Source organism: Mirounga leonina, unplaced genomic scaffold, assembly GCF_011800145.1.
Source record: "Mirounga leonina isolate KUSES-001 unplaced genomic scaffold, KU_Mleo_1.0 Mir_151, whole genome shotgun sequence".
In the NCBI taxonomy this organism is placed as follows: domain Eukaryota; kingdom Metazoa; phylum Chordata; class Mammalia; order Carnivora; family Phocidae; genus Mirounga; species Mirounga leonina.
This window is the reverse complement of record NW_023270377.1, coordinates 31,153,560-31,173,731: the sequence shown is the minus strand read 5'-3', so window position 1 is coordinate 31,173,731 and position 20,172 is coordinate 31,153,560. Positions and strand designations below refer to the sequence as shown.

Here is a 20,172-nt window from a genome sequence, read left to right as displayed (position 1 = left end):
AACATAGGGATTTCTTTTAAAGCAGTACCTTTTCTGCTCTCTCATCTTGCCTGTAACCAAGATAATGGGTGAGGGAGAAAAATCAAAGAAACTTCTGGATCCATCATAATGGATGCTTAACTATCACATTAAGCAGCAGCAAAAAGGATGGTCTGGGAGTCATAACAGACCCTTGTTTGGTAACTTATCTGTGTCTCCTAAACTGAGGCACTGCCTAACTCTTGACTTTTCCTCAGTTTTCCTGGTCCTCAAAAGAAGTTTGGTTCTTCAGGAACAAATCTGAGTGGGTGGATCTCACAATTTTCTCTGACTTGGCATCCCAAAGGAGTCTGTGCTTTCCCTTCGAAGATTCACAGGCTCTCAGCACTTGGAAACCTAGACCACTGTCCAGAGCACACTTTCTCAGCGCTTCTTTTGTTCTTTTCAGGGTGTGTGGACACTTGGGCTCCATAATCGAAAAATGCTTGGGATGAAATATGGGTGATCCAAGAATATTTTCTCTTTTCTAAGCTGACCCCGTTATTGAGGCCACTCTGAAGGCCAGACTGTATGCTTTCCAAGCCCTGTTTTCTACCCTATTTGCTGGCTGAAACTGTGAAGGGTTTTGGGGTGCCAGGAATTCGAGGGGACAAAAAGTCACAGAAGGGGGAATTTATCCCAGAGCAGCGGTGGCCTGCCTTCTCCTCACACTGCATCTGAGAGTGCTATCTTAATGACAGACTTAAACGCTTCTCTGGCTCCAGAGAACAAGTTGTGAGAGCTGGCTGGAAATGTCAGTTGAGACAAAAGAGCAGCAAACAGCTTTGTTTTCCTATAGTTGTGGTTTTACTTGGTGATGATGACACATGAAGATGAAAATGTGCAGCATGAACTCCAGTTGTTATCTGAGTGAGCATCTCTGCCAACACTGAAGGATATGTGTGGGTGTCACCTGCAAGCAAAGAGAGAGAAAAAAAGAGGCCCTGTTTCGGAAAGAAGAGCCAGTTAATCAAAGATCAACAAGTGGTGCTGTTTATTTCATGAGCTTTATATTCGATTTCCTTCCCTCGTTAATCTCCAAGTCTCAATTTAGTCTCCGGACTAAATATGTAAGTGTCTGGTGATGGAGGAAGGGGTGGAAAAGGTGGACTCGAAGGGGCATCATGGCCGTTACTATAGTGAAGTCATTTCTTTCATGTCTCCTGGGCGCATACCTAACATTTGATACGTTAGCTTCCAAATAGTGTGTTAGCTCCGAACTCTTGAGAACCTGTGGCATATTATACAAGGGTAGACACACTTGAGCTTGCTGTTGGGGACACTTTTCCACTCCCAACCCCATGCAACTCTTGTTTCACTTGCTTAATGCTGCTTCTTCCTCTCTTCCTCTTCATTCACTCAGTAAGTCCTTCATGAGCACCTGCTCAGCTCCAAGAAGTAGGCGAGGTCCTGGGGACGTGACAGCGAGCAACACGGCATTATTATCTCCTCCTTTGCCAAGTGTAAAATGTAAACTTCGTCTAGCCCTTCTCCTTCTCCTTCTTCTCTTTAAACACCCTGCTCCTCCTCCGGATAACCACTTACTCTTAATTATGGGCTCACACCTTCATGCGACTGTTTGATAGCCTTTGGTTGGTCGGTTTGCCTGAAATTTATTTCTTTGAGATGTTCTTATTTAACCTTGCTAGCACAGTTAATGTCTTAGATCAGGGATTGACAAGCTTTTTCTGGAGAGGGACAGAGAGGAACTAGCTTAGGCTTTGCAAACACACAGTCTTGTGCAGCTACTGAACTCCTGCCACTGGAGTGTGAAAGCTGCCATAGACAATACTTAAACAAATGAGCACGTCTGCCTTCCTGTAAACTTTTATTTGTAGACATTGATATCTGGGTTTCATATAACTTTCATAGGTCACACAATATGAGTATTCTTATTATTCCCTGCTCCCCCCCGACCACAGCCATTTATCACGTAAAATCCATTCTGAGCTCATGGGCTGTTCAAAGGCAGCCTGTGGGCTGGATTTGGTCTGCAGGCTGCAGTTTGCTGACTTAGACCCAAGCCACCATTTTAGCTACAAGAGTGTCTTTGAATTCCATTGAATTCCACCATCTGCATTTTTAGGGCTGGAAGCCATCAGTTTGGATGTGTGTAAAGGCCTCTTGGGAGTGGTGAATGTTAAATATCTGTTTTGAAAGAAGGGCATGGATCATTCAAGAAGAAGGAAGAAGAAACTTCATTGGAGGGAAAGGCATTTTAGGTGGAAGGAACGGGAGATTATAGTAAAGAGGAGGAGAAGCTGTTTCAGAATGACGGAGTCCCTTGCACATTATTGCTAAAAGCCTACAAATCTTGGGAATTGTGGTTACTCTTCTCTCAAGTCATGTTTGCTTTTCTGCTCTTTTCTAAGCATCAAATCCTCTTCATCTCCAAGGAGACAAAGTAAATTTTGAGTCACAGCAGGCAGAGGGCAAAAAACATGGCCTCGTCTTATGTAATGGACAGGGCTACTCTCCCTGCGAACGCTTCCAGACATAGCACAGTCAAATCCAACATGGGCTGGGTGCAGCAGAGGTCAGAAATAGCTGTCTCTGAATTAGCCTCCTACTTTCTGCCCATCACCTGTGCTTTCAGTCTGCACTTGGCCGCCATTTTATGGGTGACCAAGGGTGATCTCCCTGGAATCCAGACTTTCACAGGTAGCTGGTGAAATCAGTTTTACTCAGATAAGGGCACTGACCCACCCCTTACCATTCCCTCATCCCCACTCCTGACTCCCGTCTACAGCTGCTGGTTACACCCAAGGTACAAATAATTCCTGGAAGCAGTCCAGCATATGTGGGCACCCCAAGCCACACACCCATTCACACCATCTGAGCAAGTTAAAAATAGGGTCAAATGTAGCATTTAGCTTGATCTGTCCAGCCAAGATCAGGAAATTGCCGCTGAAAGGTCAGATGATTGCGATCATCGTGCCAACAGTCTGGGATGTCAGTAATGAATAAAGATTCTGGCAGAATGAATTTATCCTGATTTTCTTTATGACATTCAAGTTCTGGGTCTGCATGAACGGCCTCAGGAATTCTAAGAAGAATTTTCTTCTCCATCATGCCGGGCACCGTGTACACTTACGTGTTGTATGCCGCGCACAAGGGCCCCGAGCCAAGGGGCTGGAGGGGTCCGAAATCCAGTAGGATCCCCTTAAGCTACTCACTTGCAAGAGCTATGTCCACTGGGAGAGGGCACCTTTCTCTAATGCCCACACATAGGGGCTACCAAGGTGCTGACAGAATGCTTGCTTCTCTGCCATTTGGTTACTGAGCTCTTTATAAAATAAATTAGATCCTCATTCTCAAAACAGGAATTATCTAGGATGAGCAAGAGTTAAAAATCAACCAAACAAGTGGAATGATTCTTAATACCATAGAAATTTCTCTCCTGGACCCCTTCTTTAGTCTTTTCTGCACAGTTTAATTCAGTTGGTTGATTTTTCCTGAAATACATCTTGGTGGGGTTGAGGAGAAGATTGTTTTTTAGGAGTAATGTGAGAAGGAATTTCCTGGCTCAGATTTCTGAAGAAAAAAATCTGTGACCTGGAGAACACTAGGTTTGGATTTAGTTCTCAGGATGTCCTTGGAACTTTTTAGTTAATGGCAGACTCTACTCTTATTTTATAGTTATCAGTACATGAGGGGTTTAGACTAAATAACCTCAAGTCTGATACTTATAATAGCTTTCATATTCCTTATTATAACTCTGCCAGGATAATCTTCCCCAAATAAATGCCATTGTTTTGAGTTTTTTCCCATCATCACATTCCTGTTTTATAGATATAAATATTTTATGTTCGATATTTGTCAATAAGGATTATTTGAATAAACCTACAATTTCCTATAACTCTTAAATTCAACAATTTATCACAAAAATTTCCATCACTTTCTCTTAAGAAAATAATGAATTTTATTCATAAGTTTAGGCTAGAAATCATGAAAAATTTTTGGGACTTGTGGGCTTTTTGTGTGAGTTTAATTTAAAAAGCACCTTCACATTATAACATAAGAAACTATTACATCATTTTTGGAGTTTGTCATTTTCCAAATAATAAAATTCTTTTTTTTTTTTTTTCCTGAAAGTGTGAGCAGTGGGGAGGGGCAAAGGGAGAGGGAGAGAGAGAATCTTAAGCAGGCTCCATGTTCAGTATGGAGCCTTGTTGCAGGGCTTTGTCTCACGACCCTGAGACCATGACCTGAGTCAAAATCAGGAGTCAGAGGCTTAACAGAGAGAGCCACCCAGGCATCCCTGAAATAATAAATTTCTTGATGATATAAAATTTATATTATTTAGTCTCCCATGGTGAACTCTATCTTGAATATGAGGTGCTCAGGTGCTCCTAACTGAATGCATAAATGGATGGATAAATGAACATCTTTCATTTCATAAATATCTGCAACCTGTTTTGGTCTTTTTTTGTTTTTGTTTTTGTTTTGGTCTTTGACAGATTAGATGAACTAGCTACTGTGAAAAGACTTGGAAAGATTGGAGACTACTGATAAAGATTTTGCATTTCTTAAATTGGTGAAATGTATTCCATTAGTATATACATTTTCAGACATTGTTCAGACATTCAGAAGCAATACCCATTTCCCCTTCCTTGGCAACAAACAGAACTCTAATTGTGTTCAGAAGCACCCTCCAAGTGCTTGTGGGGAGTTCCAGGGAGTGGATAATGATTGGTTTAAGCTGTAATAGTGGTCCTATCTTCTCATTAGTGACTGTTATAAGCAGGGACACGTGACAACATTTTGACCAATAACCATGGTAGTATGTTCTAAGGGACCTCCGTGAAAGTTTTTCCTTGCTCTTAAAAAGAGGTCTGTGGAAATAAAGTCTCTTTTCTGCTACAGAGTGTTGTGTCTGTACGCGGCATCTGGAACAGTCATTTTAGGACTGTGAGAGGAGTTAGCCTGAGAAGAACATGATGAGGTAGACAGAGCAGGAAGAGGGATGGAACCCGGGTTCTGATGACATTGTTAAGCTGCAGATGGAACCAACACCGAAGCTCTTCTTTCTTCAACTTCTTGTCATGTGAGACAATAAATAGCTGTATTATTTAAGGTATTTGAGTTGGATTTTCTGTTGTGTGAAGCTTAAAACATTTAACAAGTAACTCCATCTTCATGCTTACTGATGTTCATAAATACTCATAGATTATATTACTTGGGGATACCCAGAACTTGACTCAATTTATCTTGTTGACCTGCTCAATAATTAGTCTCTGATAACTCTGAATAACTAAATGTTACTACCACACTCAGGACAGTAGTTATATCTGCTGACATGTGAAACTTGGGAAGCTTGCTTCCGTGAACACACTGCCTATTGGGGTGTTATAGATTATAGAATAGCAGAAGATACAAGACCCCCACAAGAGATCAGTAAGACTTACTCCTTCTCTTCCTTCTATTATATGAACTGATGAGAAGGAGCCCCTCTTGGAAGGAGTCTGGGAAATTTATAGTTATTTTTGAATTAAATATATATGTGAAGAACAGGAACATTGGCTTACTTCCTTGCAGTATAGGATACTACACAGCAGTATAGGATACTGCACACCAGTCTTTCAAGATTCTTCTAGCTGAGTGGTCTTGTTCTATTCCTGTACTTCTTAATGCTCCTTAAGTTCCAGGGACCAGTAGGAGAGGGAGGTCATAGTAGGTGTAAAACAATAAATATTTAAAAAATATATTAAATTAAAAAAATCAAAATACACTTTATTAAAAACATAAATGAAAAAAATTACATTATTAATTTAGACCAGTGGCTTGAAATTAGGGGGAAAAAAACCCCTCTTCCTTTTAATGAAATCTTATCAGAAGGTCAAAGTAGATTTACTCGGCTTGACCCTGATTGTTTCAGTCTCTTTCAGCTTTTGGCGGTGGCTACTCAGGTAAGACTGATCTTCCTTGGGATGACACATTAACTTCTAGAGTGGCTTTGGGATCTCCTGGAGTAAGTCTTGTGTCCTGTGAAAAGAATGCAAACTGAAGACACATGTGTTCATTATAGTGATAGACACTGAGACGGACAGAGAGGCTTAACACATTGTCCTGACCTCAGAAATTTACTACCTGGTTGGGGAAATAACTGGTCATAAACAGTAAATACTAAGCTCCAATTAAGTGATATAGAATGCAAATTCAGAAGTGAAAGATGATTGTGACTGGAGCTTCAGATCTGGCTCTGGACTGGAATGAATATTATTTTATATGCATCTTTTCAAACTCGTGTGAAGTAGAATTTCTTTGAGGAAGAGTATTTGCATTTTTAATTTTTATTGTCAATTTGCTTTGCAGAGAGGTCATACTGATGTTCGAGAGAGGCTATCATCCTACTTATTCTCAGTAATACAGTGTTATCAACACTTTTGATCTTTGCCAATTTGATAGTTTAAAAATGATACCTCATCACTGAATTAATTTGCATTTTCTTTTTTATGAATCAGATTCATTATCTTTTCATATGGTTAAGAGTAATTTATATCTCATTTTCTGTGAACTGTCAACTCATATTTTTTGTTCATTTCTTTCAGCTATACTATTGTCTTTTAATGTAAGACCCCTTTAAGGAAACTAGCCCTTTGCTTGTAACTCCTTCATTTTAGTGATGAAAGATGTAAGCTGTTGTTTCATTGTTCATTCATCAATATCTAGGAAACACTCATTCGGTGCCTGCACTGAACTTGGCACAGGAGTTAGATATAGCCCCTGCCTTCAGGAAGCTTCCAGGCTATGGGAGATACAATACCTTTCCCATGTCTTATTGATCTAGTATAAACAAGGTATAGGGAGATATTGGAGCTCAAGGGTGCAGCACCATTTAACCCATGGGAAGAGTTGGGGAGACTCAGGAAAGTATTTGTGGAGCACATGACACAGCTGAATCATAGAGGACAAGGGAGACTTAGTCAGAACACAGAGAGGAGATTTACATTCAGGTAGAGAGACCAACTTGTACAAAAACACAAGCACAGTGCCTTTGAGGAGTTCAGCATATGAATTCAGAGTGGCTGGAGAGCAGGTTAAAAGTGAGAGAGTGTAAGAGCTGAGAGTAGCAGCAGAGCTGACATCATATCATGACAAACTCATGCCAAGAAATTTGGAGTTTATCTCAAGGGCACTGGAAAGCTAATAAAAAAAATATATATATCTATATATCTTCACTTTAAATTATTATAATTTATAATGAATAACTTTACATTATGGAAAGCCACAAAATGAAAACTAAAAGTCTTCCACTTCCTTGTCCCCTCCCCTACAGTTCTAGTCTTCAGTTTTTACAGTTTATATTTATTTTCATAATAAATATATTTATGTTCATATTTCTTGATTTATCAAGCTTAACAGTACTTATGGACTCTCCACAGTGAAAGATGAAGAATTTAGCTCATTTCCACTAACTCCCACACTCCCAATTTTTCCGAGAATTTTAAGCATGTGAGGGACCTAATTAGATTAGAATTTTAGAAAGATAATTTTGCTAACATGTGAAGGGTGCTCTGGTAGCTGTTGTAGTAATTGGGGCAAAAAGGTGGGATGGGGGTGGGGTTAGCGGAAGGTACTTGGAAAGGTTAGGATGGCAGCTGACTAGGAGTTATTAGAGGGAGGGAGAGGGTGGGTGCTCTTTGGGTGCTAACAGGTGCTACACCAGGTGGTACTTACACTCTGAGATAGGGATGCAGGAGGAGACAGCGATTTTAGCAGGGAAGGAAGATGATGAATTTCACTTTAGATATGTTGAGTTTGACATGTTTTTGGGAATCCAGGTAGAGATGCCTTCTGAGGCAGCTGGACACAGAATTGTAGCACTCAGGAGTCAGACCTGGGCTGGCAGAGATAGATTTTTGAGTCAGGCATCAACCTATAGTTTATTCATTTTCTCACTTACTCTTGCAACATATATTTATTGTCTTCTATGAGCTACATGCTGGGTATAAAATGGTGACAGCAGATAAGTTTCTTTACCTCATGGAGCTTTCAGAGAGGTGGGAGATAGACAGTAACACATAAACTTACAAAAATATGCATAATGACAGATTGAGGTAGGTGCTATCGAAGAAAAGAATACAATTTATGAGATAGAATAACAGGATAAAACAAATTTAAACGGGGGGGAGAAGGGGGAGAAATATGTGGGTATTTCTTCTCTACACCTGGACCTGCAGGGTGCAGAGCATTAAGGAGGTCTTAAACAGAGGGCCTTTAAAATTAGAAGTCATGGGCAGACCAAGCCCTAATCTTCATGGAGCTCGGGATAAAATACCAGCTGATGGAAGCCCCATGAAATACCTAAACATCATAAATCAAGACAACAAAGTGTTAATAAATATGTTCTATTCCCCTACTGGGACAAATATACCTTCATGATGATAAAATAGAAAAATATGTGTAAAGACCAAGAGTTAGCATTTGTCAATGACAACTGAATTTGTCACACATGGCTGGGTCTTCTGTTAATGGGTTGAGATGTCTGGATGAGCAATAAAATTAAGACACATATCATGTTCTGTTTCGTGAGCTGGGTGCTGGTTATTATTTGCTCTGAAACTTCATTGAGCTGTACACATATGATTTGTGCACTTTTCTGTATTGTTATACCTTAGCAAAGAGTTTTATAAATTTATCGTATACTAATGTCATAAAATTTATTCTTCTTGTTTTTATTTCAGCACAAATCATAAGTGTTATAATCAAGATTTTAAACACAATTTGTGTATCGTTGACTGTAATGTTCAATGAGACAACTTATCTATAGTCATTGTAATTCATTGTAATTCTTTGTCTAAATTGAGACTGTGCCTTGATCTCAAACGATCAGAAAATAGTCTGTAGAGAAATTAGTTTCAGGATAACTTATGGGTGGATCTTCTTCATATCCATTTCTTTATATTTTATTAAAATGTCACTTTTGTTGTGTTTTTCACATGTAGTTATTTCTCATTTAGGAAAATAATTTACTCTAAATAGAAATACTTTAAATTCTTTTAAAAAGAAAACATCTACGCTTAGATCTATTTCTTTTTATAATATATAACAAGTAATAGTCCATACCAAATAACTGTAGCCAGAACAAGTACGGAAGTAATTTCATTTTTCTAATAAGACCACAATTTGTTTTTTATTCGAGGATCTTCTGTTATTTCACTTCATTCTTCTAATGGATTCTAAGGTCTAAGGTAAGTCTAATTGCTTTAACAGTATCTAGTTGGCATTCCCATCATGTGCTCAAAAGCAGTTGTAAAGTCAAATTTACTGTTTCATGAAGGTTTCTGTGTTTTGGCAAATCCATAAAATATTTGTATAGTCTTTCAATTTTTTCAAAGAAAGTTATCACCCACAGCATATTTGAAGTCATATCTCATATAGTGCCAAATACAAACAATGAGTCATATATGACTTCTGTATTTTGGGCCAAAATTCTGGCTTGCATACATTTTTCTTTCCAACCATGTTGATCTCATTCTTTTAGGCTTTCGACAATTAAAAAAATTATTAAAATAAAATTATTTTATTTATTTCTTTTGAAGATTTAAATAAATGGTTTGATGTTTTTGTAAATATTGTATACTTTGCAATTCTACCATGTAATGTCCATTTAGTTGTCCATGTAAATGTGGTGGGTGCTAAGATGTGCCATCCAGATTCTCTGCAGGACCAACCCTTCACTTTTGAGCTACTGGAGTGCTTGCTTCTGATGGTGCCCTCTCTAGGAATTGCTCTCTGCTGAAGGCAATTGCTTTACCCAAAGTTATACCTTCTCCCCTAGAACAGCCTTTGTTAGTGGGGTCAATTTGAAGGTTCCACCATTGGAACAGTTCAGAAGGGCCAACCATCTCTGCTCCAGAACTTTTAATAATATTGACTGAAGCTTCTGTTTTAACTACAACTACATCACAGTTCAGTTTCTCCCCGTTCAATCCTGATTCCTTCATTGCTCTTCCCTACTGAGTATTTTTTTTTCCCCTGTAAAAACTCTAATAATTTCAGAGTCTCAGAATTTGGTCCCAGGAAACCTAACCTGTGATCAAGAAGAGTCAACCTAAATCTTCATGCATGTTATCTAGGCTTACAGATATACAAATTTTGGAGTCTTCTAAATTGTTTAATATTGCAAAACATTCCAAAATATTATGTGAACTTACTACAAATTGTGCTAATTTGTGAACACCTCTGGAACCACAAATTGGAAGTGAAGGAGAAGCAAGAAAAAGGATGTTTAGTAGTAGTGGGAAGTGATATTTTGTAAAAGGGTCTATTGAATTTATACTGAGAGGAAAAATTTAAAGGATTATCTTTTCTTTTCTTTTGATGAAAAGTTTCTGGCATTCAATCCTCCTCAAAACTTGGAAGCAGTGTCTGCATCTAAAATGGGCAGAGGTGCAACCTACAACCTTTCATGGCATTTGTCCAGCATTTTGTGGTCATAGGACAAGAGATGTGGAAAAGCATTTCCTGTAGCCTTATATACAGGATCCTCAGGACAGAAGACTTTTTCCTGTGGTGTTTTCAGAGTGAGAAGGAAACCCCTAGGACCCTGGAGAATGCCAACAGCTAAGAAAAGGACCAAGGGAGGAAAACCTGCAGAGACCTAAAGGAGCTTCTGGAGAGGAAGAGAGTAGAACTGTTAGGTTGAACCATGTGAAATTGTTGATATTTGACTTTTAAAAAATTAATATACTATTTTTTGAAAGAGTAGTTTTAGGCTCACTGCAAAATGAGGTGAAAAAGTAGAGAGAGATTCCATATACATATATATAGGGAGAGTTCCAAACCCCAAAAAGCCTCCCTCACAGTCAAATCTTCCACCAGACTGGCACATTTATTACAATCAATGAATCACCATTGATGCATCATTGTCAATCAAATCCATAGTTCACATGAGGATTCACTCTTGGTGTTGTACATTCCATGGGTTTTGACAAATATATAGTGATGTATATTCATCATTATAATATACAGAATAGTTTCACTGTGCTAAAATAATTCCCTGCATTCTACTATCATCCTTTTCTTGGCTATTTGACTATTTTTTGAGCTAAAAATACAGTTACTTCATACATTTCAGTGTAAAGAAGAGAAAGGATTACGTTTACTCTAAAGGAGAAGAAAGTTCTAAGTCTGACAGTGTGGTCGGCAGTGTTCATTAGGTAAGATGAGGGATGGGATCAGCTCTTTGGATTTAGCAGCTGGGGCCTTGGTAAGATTACTTATAGTGAAACAGTGGGGCTGGAAGTAAAATCCTAGCAAGAAAAATTGTGATCAGACAGGGAAAAATGGGAAATCAAGAGAGTGGAACTTCTGGCAAGAAATTTCCTTCTGAAGAGCAGCATTTTGACACCTGAGCTCCTTTATTGGTCTGGGAGCTCCTTGATGGTATCTCCAAAGTTCAGCACACTATGTACTAACTGGTTCATGGCAGACCCTCAAATGTTTGTTGATTGGTGAACAAGAGGAAAATAACTAGATAAAGGAAAGTTTGGTTGTTGTTGTTCTTGTAAGAAGGCAAAGATTTAAGCTGTTTAAGACAACAGGGCAACTAGTAGAAAGGGTGAAATGGAAGCTGAAGGAATAAGAGAACGTCATAGATGGTGAAAGATCCTTAAGCAATGAGGTGGGATGGTAGTGCTGGGGAAAGGGATCTAGGGCTGGGTAGAGCAGTGAATCTTGGCCTGGAGAGTGATTCTGGTCACCTTTCACACATACGGATGTGTACAGAGTGCCCTGAGCATTCATTATTTTTAGAGTATGGGGAAGGTCATTTCAACCATCCAATCCTGACCTTTTTGCTGCACTATGTGCTGAATAGAAAGGAATGCACTAAACAGGATTTGTTTTCTGCAAAGCAAGCTCTTCGATTCTTCTCTTGGTGCAAAATGCACAGGATGACTTCATATCAGAGGGGCAAAGACAAATCATCAGAGCTTGCACTGTATTCCTTTTATGTGTGGATAGAGCTATTTCCTACATAGGATCAACTGGTCTTTTGAGGGTTGTTGCCTACACTTACAAATAGTACCAAGAGGTGTGAGTGCTCTTTCCTCACTCTGTACCCCTGTTTTCATTCTGTTATCTACTGGTATGTAACAAACCATCCCAAACTTAATGGCACACAACAACAATAATATATTATTATTATTTCTTATAGTTTGAGGGTTGACTGGGATCAACTTGGTGATCCTCATTTGGGCCTCTGGAGCTTCTTGAAAGCTTGAAATCTTCCAGACTTTCCAAAGTTTCCCAAAGCTTTCCATCTTGAGGGTTTCCTCATATAGTCTGGCAGCTGATGATGGTGTCTGGCTAGGATTTCGGGGGAAGCTATTAGCTGGAGGCTGTTGGCCTACATGGACCCTCTCCATATGATCTAGGATTCCTAATAGTATGGCAGCTGGAGGCCAAGGGCAAGGATCCCTTGAGAGATTGAGCCGAAGCAATTTGCCTTAGAGGTTAGAAGTGAGTCACTGGGACCAACCCATTTTCAAAGGAAAGAGAATTAAATTCTATCTCAAGGTGGGAGGAGGGGCAGTGAAACAGAGAGTGGCAAAGGCGAAAGGGTATAACATTTGGAATCAGGAGACTTGACTTGGTGGATAGTTTGCTATGTAAGATCACTTAACACTCTATTCTCTTAAGCTTGCTGATGAAGATATCAAAACACAATATCAGTGTTTGCTGGGAATCCTGCATCTGCATTCAGTATCTCTGTAGCCTGTATTACATCTGTATTCCTTCCAAATGCCATGTATATATGTGTAGCTTTCCATATACTGGCATTCAAGAAGTTAATATTTGAATCTTCAATAGTAATGTATGGCCAATGTTTAGAGAATGCTTACAAGCACCAAGCACTGTAGCACTTGCATTATAAACATGGTTTTATCCAATCTTCACAGCTTTTCTATGTGATTGGCTTTATTATTTTGTTCCTTTTAGACACAATGAAACTAAGGCTTAGAAATTTTAAGTGGGTTGTCAAGGATTCAGACTCAGGGAATTTATTTCCAGGACCACATTTTTCATCATTTTGCTTTATGTTGTCCCTTTCAACTTGTTGCAAGTCATCAGTGCCTATGACTTGTGGTAATTTCTTAGATGTGAATCTGAAACTTTCTCCCCACGAGGTTCACCTCTGGAGGCAAGTCACTTACCTAAGAGAATGAGTTGTGCTAGGAATTGCTTGGATATTGCAGGTTCCAAAGTGCTTACCATTGCCAGCCCCTTCACATTTTTGCTAGCGACTACATAGTCAAATTCTTCCAACCTTCTGTGAATAAGCCCAGGAGACTTGAGGGTAGGGTATGCATGTGTAGGAGGGCTAATGAGCACATGCTGACCTGACTGAGCCTGACTTTTTATATTCTTTTCCTATTTATCTGGATCCATAGTCTCCTCTATTAGTCCTTAATATAGTCTATCCAGCCCCAGTGTCTTCCTCCTTGGGCAGTTGGCAACCTCAACATTAAGGACATAATTTGTAACTAACTCCTAGACAATTTTCCAAAGATGGAAAGGGCTGACTAGGCAAGCAAGGAGTTTCTCATCTCTAAAGTGAAATCATTTGTCAAATATATAAGAACTAAATAAGTAAATAAATAAGATCATAGCTACGTAATTTGTTTGGTGTTAGGCACAAAGTTAAACATCTTAAATATATAACCTCCTGTGTTCATGATAAACCTGAACACTGTCTATTTTCAGCATTTTTCAGTTGAGGGAACTGAGACCCAGGGAAGTTATGTAACTTAACTAAGGCCATGTTTCAAGAAGTGCCAAAGCCAACCATTTCATCCAACTTCAAAGCATCCTCTCTTTTCACTAGAGCTCATGTCTGTCTCACTGTGGGCTAGGCGCTTAAACCATCGTGACCTTCAGATCTCTTCTAATTCAGAGATTCTACAAGTCTATGAGCTTTGGTGTCAAGGCATGAAATAATACTGTATGAGGTTTCCTTCCCACTTGTTTTTCTTTTCTTCATTTTTCTGGGAGGGGGGGAGTAGTCCAGAAATTGAAGTGATTAATACATCTTCATAATTCTTTTAATAAACAAGTGAATACGTGGTTTTCACACTCAAATCAAACCCAAGGTTGTTTTCTGACTGTAGATGGGTCTTTGCAGAAGGTAGTCATTTATAAATTAGGTAGAGCTTGTGCCTGTTTGCCCTAGCTGGAGTGGAGAGAATGAGCCATGAGGGTCTGTGGGAGTGTGGGGGTCATGCTGGGGGAGGTGAGTTGAAAGACAGCTACCACAGTCACAAATATGTTACACCTGGGTGGCCTCTGGGTGTTTGGGAAGGATTACAAGTACTGCATATAATACAAAAGGAAAAAAAAAGAGGGGCAGGGGAGTTGGGTCTGGCCCAAGAACTTATGATCTGACTCATAGAAGCATGAAAACATTTGAGAGAAGGGGAAGATGTGTGCTATTTAGGCAGATATGAACGCACACATATAGGACAGCAAATTTGTGACTTTGAGAGTGTGCTGGAACTTTTTCATGCCCCAAATAAGGAACTGGAGTGCCACTTAAGTTGTGCTCAGGCTTAGAATGTGCTAAATGAAAAAACATACTATGCATTCTGTCTTTATACTAGCATGCAAACCAATGCCTATTTAACCCCATGTCATTTATGCAGGGACCTAAACTACCATGTAACTCAAAACTTGAAAAACTGAGATTGTGGGTCTTGAAAATCTACACTAAAGGGACCTACAATTAAGACTTCATATCATAGTAGTATTTCACAAGAAAGAATAATTAAATTATGATGATTGATCATTTCCTTTATGAAAAGCTGTTTTGTAGGTCAGGAAGTATAACTACAGTATAACTCATGTTTTTGTTGTTTTGGTTCCTTTTAATACTTTGTTCCCTTGTGTTCCTTTTTTAAAAAAAGATTTTATTTATTTGTTTGTTTAGAGCACTCATGCAAGTGAGGGTAGGTGCAGAAGGAGAGGGAGGGGGAGCAAGAGAATCTCAATCAGACTCTGCACTGAGTACGGAGCCCGACTCAGGATGCTATCTCAGACCCTGAGATCATGACCTGAGCTGAAACCAAGGTTGGAAGCTTAACTGAGTGAGCCACCCAGGCACCCCTGTTCCCTTGCATTCTCTTTTTTTTATTTAAGATTTTTTTGTTTGTTTATTTATTTGAGAGAAAGCACAAACAGGGGGAGCAACAGAGAGAGAGGGAGAAGCAGGCTCTCTGCTGAGCAGGGAGTCCAACGTGGGGCTCAATCCCAGGACCCTGAGATCACAACCCAAGCCAAAGGCAGACGCTCAACTGACTGAGCCACCCAGGCACCCCTCCTTTGCATTCTTATATGCTATACTATATTATATAGAATGGGCTTACCCATGTAGTTTTTGCTCCAACAAAACAGTGTTTTGGAAAATCTATTACTCTCTGCCTATTAACAGATTTCCAACACAAAAAAAATTAGAGTGTGTGTCCTAAGAGTTAGGTAACAAAAAATACAAGTGCAGAAATGGAAGAGAATGGACAAAAGATGAAGTTGTGCTTGCTAAAGATAGCATTTTGCAAAAAGAAAACAGAACGGGGGTCAAACATTTTGGGGAAACACTACAGATAATATTCCCTTCAGATAGTGACCATGTACATTAGCATATTAAATGTTCTGAGAAGTCCTGTAATTAAAAAATTGATTTACCTTTTTTAAAAAGTTGAAGTATAGTTGACATACAATGTTACATTAGTGTCAGGTGTATAACATAGTGATTTGACAACTCCATATATTGTGCCATATATCAAAAACGGATTTACTTTTCAGACAAATGTTTCCCAACTAATTTTGATCTTTTTACTTATTTTTTAATACACAATAACTACTAGTAACTCATGGAACTAGTGTTCTGCATTACATCTTGGGATGCTGGTTTAGGACCCTTTTTGCTTCTATCCTAGGCCTCTACGGAAGGTTGCTAATACTTGTCTTACCCAGTGTGAAGCTGAGAATTAAAATAATAATAATATAACTAAAGTTGTATAGCACAATTCAGCTTATGAAATGCTGTCACGTATACTTTCTCTGTCAATCTTCATGGCAACACTCTGAGCTAGACATATTGTTCCAATTTTCTAGATGAGGGAACCGAGGCATAGAGAGTTGAAGTGGTTGTTATGGTAGGACATGCACAAGAGAAAGGAGTTGAACCTTAGCCTTCTGCATCTAAATGACAGACCCATACTGATTGTACTATTAGACATTTTTAAAATGAATCTATATACTTAATTGAGCATGTGTAACTGGCTGAGGAGAGGAGAGGAAAGGGTTGGGTGCAATTGTGTAAACATCAGTGAAGATCCTAGTCTTTCTCTGGACAACCAGCACTCCCTGCTGGAGCAGATGTGTGGATGTGGAGAGCTTTCTTGTTCTCTTTACGCCAGTATTTTGCTCCAGGGGATTGCCCTAAGAGAAGACCAAAGTAGTTTAAGGAGAGAAGGGTAGACTAGGCTACTCTGGAAGTTCAGATCAAAGAGTACAGAATCCATCCATCTTCAGTATCTCCCATGGATGCTGGAAGAAAATGGTTTATTTTGTGTATTGACATGGATTCTGTAATGACTCCATGTTTATCATGATTTGAATGATTCAGTTAACATTCTTATTAACTAAACACTTTAATCATTGGGAAGAAAGGACATAGCACCATGACTGAACTGCAGAATATTTTATCCCTGTATTTGGTAATTGGATCATGGATAAAAACAAGGGCAATAAAATTTGTCAGTTCCCAGAAAGATTTCTAAATAGTCACAGCCAAAAGTTTTTAACCAGAATTCTTAATGGCATGTGAAATTAAAAATTTCACAATACTGTTCTCGAAATCAAAGTTTTAATCTCTAATATATATGCATGTGACTGTGTGCATGTGTGAATGTATGTTCATACAGCCACATGAAGCACAATATACTTAGACTATAAGATCTTCATGAGAAACCTAATTTTAAGGTCAGCTATTGAATTCAAGGGTGGAAGATCTTTTCATAGTATGAATCAAGAAACAATCATAAACAGGAAAAAAGACTTATAAATAATAGAGGGGAGAAAGTCAGGTCACAATATGCCCAGAAGCCATACTTTTTTTCTTCCCTCAAGTAAGGAGATCTCTAAAAATACAGTCTTTATAGATATAGAAAACATTTTTTTATAGAGATCTTTTGTAGGAGACCATTCGCAGATAATATTCCAGAACATATTTCCCTGTCAGAATTTTACTGAATTTTCCTGAATTTTCAGCATTTGCATGTGTGATAATGCATAGGAACATAATGAGCTGCACCAATAAAGTCATAGCTAAAATGAAGCCAGTTGTTGAATTAGAATGTATAGGTTAAAATGGAAGTTCTAGCAGGTGAAGAAATTGGGACTGTGTTGTAAACATGTTGCTATTAAATTTGATACGAGAATGGGGTATGGATCAACATATCCCATTGACACTAATGTGATCAGAGAATCTTAAGACAGAAGACCATAGTTGGGACTAGAATCCTGAGGGTTTCATTATTACTCTTTCCTCTAGGATTTTATTCAGGTGAGAACAAAAGACAGCTGTAGGAGCAAATTTCTCAGTCACAAGAAGTTTCCTAGGCTGTCCATGGTTGGTAGAGGGGCTCAACTACACGATCAAAACCCGAGCTTGTTCTGTCTTCCCCTGCCACCATCTTTTACGTGTGGCTGTTGTCTTCAAGGTTGCATGTAATTTGCTTCATTTCTGGGAATCGTATCTATATAACACTCAGGAGAATGGTTGAAGGGTCGAAAACCATCATGAACTTGTCTTCTTTTTTTTTTCTTAAAAGTGTTATTTTATTATAAGCTATATCATACATACAAAAGAGTCCAAATAATGTACATGTAATGTGTACACACACACGTGATTCAAAACAAAATAATACAATGAAAACCTGTTACAACTGTCCTAGAATAAGAAATAGAATGTAGAACATAGCCAGTATCCTGGAAGCCTCCTGTATCCTTCTTCTATTCCATCTCCCTCTCTCCTTACCTGAGATAAATACTGGTTTGTTTTGCATTTTTTTGGTTTGCTTTAATTTTGTTATATATGTATGCATCTTTAAGCAATATGTGTTTGAGTTTTGCATGTTTTTGGCCTTTATGTAAAGAGTCTTCTTTATGTTTTCTTCTGCAACTTGCTTTTTTGCTCACTATTTGATTTAAGGTATTTATTCATTTTGATGCTATTCATTTTCACTGAACTATGGTTTTTCTATTGTTTGACTATATATCAGTCCAGTCTCCAATTTAAGTTGTATTCTGTTTTTTCCCTGTTTTAAGGAAGAAAGCTAGACCCCCTTGTGCATGCACAGAAGATTTCCATACCTAGGAGTGGAATTGCTATGTTATAAGTTATGTTAATTTCCAACTTCTGTAGATAATGGCCAATTCTTTTCAGGTATTGTATCAATTTTCTTTCCCACCAACAATGTTTAAGATTTCTGTTTCTCCACCTCCTTGCCAACATCATTATCATTTAATTTCTGTGAGTATGATGGGTATACAATAGTATCTCAATGTGTTTACTTTGTATTTTTCAGATTACAAATGAGTATACTTCTTCAATTTTTTTTGATATTTATGTTTTCTCATCTGTGAAATGCCTGGACAAGTCTTTTATCCATTTATCTATTTTGCCGGGGGGGGGGGGGGGCTGATTTTCTGAATTCTAGTTCCCTATTATTGATTTGTGTTACAAATATGATCTCCTATCTTGTGGCTTACCTTTGTCTGATCTTTATGGTGCCTTTGAATAAACATGGCTAAGATAAAATTGATAATTTCTGTTTATAAGTTTTGTCCTTTGGTTTTGTGTGTTTTATGTCTCATTAAAAAATCCTCTTACCATAGGGGGCACCTGGGTGGCTCGGTTGGTTGAGCATCCTACTCTTGATTTCGGCTCAGGTCATGATCTCAGGGTCCTGGGATCCGGCTCTATGCTCTGTGCTCCACGCTCAGTGGGGAGTCTGCTGGACATTCTCTCTCTCTCTTTCCTTCTCCCTCTGCCTCTCCCCTCCATGCATGCACTCTCTCTCTGAAATCTTTAAAAAACTCTCTCACCTGAGATCATAAACATATTTGCTTCCAAAGGCTTTCATGATTTGCTTTTCATATTTAAGCCCACAATCTATTTGAAAGTGATTTTTTAATATAGTATGAGGTTGAGACAGTTTTATTTTTTTCCATGTAGATCCCCATTTGTCCCACCATTGCACTGATATTCAAAGCCATCTCTTCACCAAGCTCCCATATGGGTATGGATCTATTTCTCGGCTCTCTCTTTTGTTTCAGTTGTCTAGTTGTCTATTTTGCTGAGCTAATATTGCCCTCCCCTAATTGCAGTGCTTTCATAATCTTGCTTTCTGGCCTTCTTCATCAGGAGTACCTTACCTATTTGGTCTTCTCTATATATGTCAGCTTGTCATGAAAAATTCTGTTGGAATTTGGATTGCAGTTTCATTGAATTTAAAGGTCAATTTGGGGAGAATTAACATGTTTATAATATTGAGTTTCCCCATCTAAATACATGGCAAATCATTGCATGTATTTAGTCCTCTAAAAAATACCATTTTAGAAAGCAATAAAAATATGGTATCTAGGAATAAATCTGGAAAATATATGTAATAACTTAAAGGAGAAAAAACTTTATTGAAGATATATTTTCTAATGTTTTGTTAGTGGTGTACAGTAATGTAATTGACTTTTATATATTAATCATATATCCAACAATTCTGTCAAACTCTCTTTTTAATTCTAATAATTTTTCTGGCTATTCTTTTGTGCTATATATATTCGTATGTTATATATTCACAGATGAATAATGATGGCTTCCTTTTCCTTTCCAAGCTTAATGTTTTTTATTCCTTTTTCCTGCTTTTTATTGTAACTAAGGGCTTCAATACAATGTTGAAGAGAAGTGGTGAGAGAAGGTATTCCTATTTTGGTCTTTATTTAAAAGAGAAGGATTTCAATATTCACTATTAAGTGTGAGATTTGCTCTGGTCTTTCTTTCTTTCTTTCTCTCTCTCTTTCTTTCTCTCTCTCTCTTTCTCTCTCTTTCTTTCTTTCTTTCTTTCTTTCTTTCTTTCTTTCTTTCTTTCT

General features: G+C 38.3%; 1 long non-coding RNA gene across 1 annotated transcript; it reads right to left on the bottom strand.

Moving 5' to 3' along the window:
- Positions 1-5,733: 5,733 nt before the first annotated feature.
- On the bottom strand, positions 5,734-7,856 carry LOC118011775. The gene is made up of 2 exons (XR_004679537.1): positions 7,699-7,856; positions 5,734-6,003 (listed from the first exon to the last, which is right to left on the bottom strand). It is a non-coding gene; the product is annotated as an uncharacterized LOC118011775 (long non-coding RNA).
- Positions 7,857-20,172: the final 12,316 nt, after the last annotated feature.